Genomic DNA, 3,680 nt, shown 5'->3' with positions numbered 1-3,680 from the left:
CCCAAAAAAAAAAAAAAAAAAAAGGCCACCTCTTTATCTGAATCTCTCCAAACTTCCTATCTGGAAACAAACAAATTTTCAACTGAAGTGTAACGGTCCTTTAAAAACAAAACAATTTTGTTTTCTTTGTAACTTGTCATCACGTTTAGTACTATTAGAGAATAAGTTATAATGAAAACAAAAGTTGTTTAGTTCTGTTTATTTATATTTTTCACTCTTTGAGAGGTAGAAAGAGTACCATACTGTATATTACCATCTTTATCATCACCACGAGGACTAACATTAATTAAATGCTTCACACATGCCAGACTCAGTACTAAGCAGTGACATTATTAAATGAATGAGTCAGATACACTTGGGAATTTTAAAAATCTCACTAACATTAGCTTCTTTCCTTCAAAACTTCTTTTAAATAAGCTAATTTCCTTTCATCTATTACTGAGACTCAGGGTGGACATTAAATGAAAAATCACTGCAGAAAATGCTGCATTCATCTAGAGTTGTGACAGGGATTAAAAATCAACATACATTATTAACGTCTAATTTCCACTGTTTTTAAAAGTGTTCTTTCTCTCTCCCTCACTTTTTCCCCCTCCTTTAGTCCCGGCTCATATATGAGTTTCAGCATTAACATTCATAAATTGGACTACGGCGAGGATGAATCACTGAAATACCATATGCACTCTTTCAATACATATGTACAGTGTAAGAATGAACATGTCAAACTACTGCAGTGCATCTGTCTTTAGCACTGAACTTTTGTAGGTCATCTGAGAAGGCAAAGCAGTTTTTCAGGCATCGAAGAAGCAAAACCATATCAAAGTTTCCTCCATGTCCTGGAAACTTTCTCTGATTTAATCAGTGGATGTATTGTCCTGTAATAACTTGTGATTGAAATGTAGTTTGTTTATTAACTTTACTGTAATTTTAGACATTAAATGATATTTTAAATGACTCTTTTGAGCTACAATTCATATACAATAATATGAACCTATTTAAGTGTATAGCTTAATGAGTTTTGTCAAATGTGCACTCATGTCCACCTCCAGGCAACCACTTCTTTGGTGTTCTGACACTGTAGATCAAGTATTGCCTCTTTTACAACTTCATATAAATGGAATTCACAGAGTCTGTACTCTTGCATCTGGCTCATTTAGCGCTCCATAATATTTTTGAGATTCAGCCAAATTCAGTTTTTTCATATGATCTAAGAACTATCATAAAATTATTTTTGTATAGAAAGGATATGGAGTAAAATATGTTGATTTTTTTTTTTTTCCCGTATGGATGTTCAGTTATTCCAGCACCATTTGTTAAAAAGGTTTTTCCTTTCCACACTAAACTCGATTGGCACCTTTGTCAAAATTTCAGTTGGCTACATACTATGGGTCTACTTCGGGACTCTCTATTCTGTTCCTTTGAGCAAGTTGTCTACTCTCATACCAAAACTGCACTGTCTTCACTACTAGAGCTTTATAGAAGGTCTTGCAATCAGGGGTAAATTTTGCTCTTCTTTTGAATTTGACTTTATTCTCTTTTTCAAAATTGTTTGCCCATTCCTAATCTTTGCTATTTCCATATAAATTTTAACAACAGTTTATCAACTTATACTAAAAAAGATGGGAAAATTTTGATAATGATTGCATTGAAACTATACAGCAATTTGGAAAAAAATGGTACCTGAATACTATTGAATCTTCCAAAACATGAACAGTGTATATCTATATATTTATTTAGGTCCTCTCTAATTTCTTTAACTGCGGTAGTTTTCATCGTAATGATATTGCCCAATTTCCATTGCATTCATTCCTAGGAAGTTGGTGTTTTTTAATGCAGATATAAATGATATTCAAAAAATTACTTTATAATTGTTCCTTGATAAGATATTAAAGTGCCATTTATTTTTCTGTATACTGATCTCATGTCTTGCAGCCATACAGAATCCACTTATTATTTCTAGTAGTATGAGTTTTTTGTGTGCCTATTCTTTTAGATTTTCTATGCACACAATCATATCTTCCAGGAATAATGGCATTTTTACTTCTTCCATTTTCTACCTTTCAATTCTATAGACTTTTTTTTCTTATGTTCTTGCACTGACCAAAACTTTTAGTACAATATTGACCAGAAGTCGAGGCAGCAGACATCCCTGCATTGCTCCCAAACTTAAAGGACAAAGATTCACTTATTCACCATTAAGTGTAATATTGTAAGTTTTTCATAGATACTCATTATCACATTGAGAAAATCTATTTAATTCCTAGTTTTCTGAAAGTTCTTATAATGAATGTGTACTAAAATTTATGAAATGCTTTTAATGTATCATTTGAGGTAAACATATGGTATTTCCTTTCTGTTTTGAATATATTGTGAAGTATATTTATTAAAATCCTCATGTTAAAGGAGTCTTTGATTCCTAGGATAAATCCCACTTAGTATTATATATTTTACATGTTGCTGGATTTCATGTGCTAATTTCTGATAAATATTTTTGCACCTACATTTATATGGACATTACTTTTCTTTCCTTGGATTACCTTTGACTTGGTTTAGTATCTCATTAATTCTGGCCTAATAAGATAAAAAGGAATTGTTCTTTCCATTTATTTTCTGAAATAGTTTGTCTAACATTTTTATCTTATGTTTGAAATAATTCATCAGTAAAGCGATCTTGATTTGATTTTTTTTCCTTGTTGGAAGGTTAACAGCGTTTTAATTTTTTTATATACGTATGGGACTATTCACATTTTTTCCTTTTGTATTTTACATTTTTGTTGGTAAAAATGTTTCTTTTATGGAAATTGTTCATTTCATCTAACTTTTCACATTTATTGGCAAAAATTGTCCTTTAATCTTTTCTTCTCGTTTTCTTTTAGTGTTTGTAGGATCTGTACAGATGGCTGCTTTTTTCTTCCTGATACTGACGATTTATACCACCGGGTCTACTCCATTGATCTATAAGCTTTATCCTTATGCCAATACCATACTTCTTTGATTACTGTAGCTTTATACTAAATCTTGAATTTTGGGGTAATGCCATTCCTTTGAATTTGTTCTTCTTCAATATTGTATTGGCCATGCTAGGTTATTTTGCCTTTCCATATAAATTTTTGAATCAGTTTGTTGATAGTCATCATGAAATAATTTGCTGGAATTTTTATTGATATTGTGTAGAATCTATAGATCAAGTAGGGAAGAACTGACATTTCAACAATACTGAGTCATCCTATCCATTAATATGGAAGTAGTGTACCTTCTTCATCATAGTTATTTTAAATTTATCATTAAAAAATACCTTCTTAATCATGGTTATTTTAGATTTATCATCTGATAATTCCAACATCTGTGTCATATCTGAATTTCATGCTGTTGTTTGCTTTGTCGCTTTAGACTGTGCTATTCCTTACCTTTTAGCATGCCTGTAATTTTTTGTTGAATACTGGATATCTTCTGTCATGTAATAAGAACTGAGGCAAACAGACTTTTTTCTCATATATAATTATTTTTTCTTTCATTTTATTTAGATATAATTGGCATATAGTTCTATATAAGTTTAAGGTGTACACCATAATGACTTGTGTGCATTGCAAAATGATTGCCACAACAAATTTAGTTAACTTCCCTCACTTCAGACAGATTAGGAAAAAAAAACAGGTAAACAGGCTTTTTTTTTTTTTTTT

Source organism: Neophocaena asiaeorientalis, unplaced genomic scaffold (assembly GCF_003031525.2).
Source record: "Neophocaena asiaeorientalis asiaeorientalis breed wild unplaced genomic scaffold, Neophocaena_asiaeorientalis_V1.1 scaffold130, whole genome shotgun sequence".
Taxonomy (NCBI): domain Eukaryota; kingdom Metazoa; phylum Chordata; class Mammalia; order Artiodactyla; family Phocoenidae; genus Neophocaena; species Neophocaena asiaeorientalis.
This window is presented reverse-complemented; position numbering follows the sequence as displayed.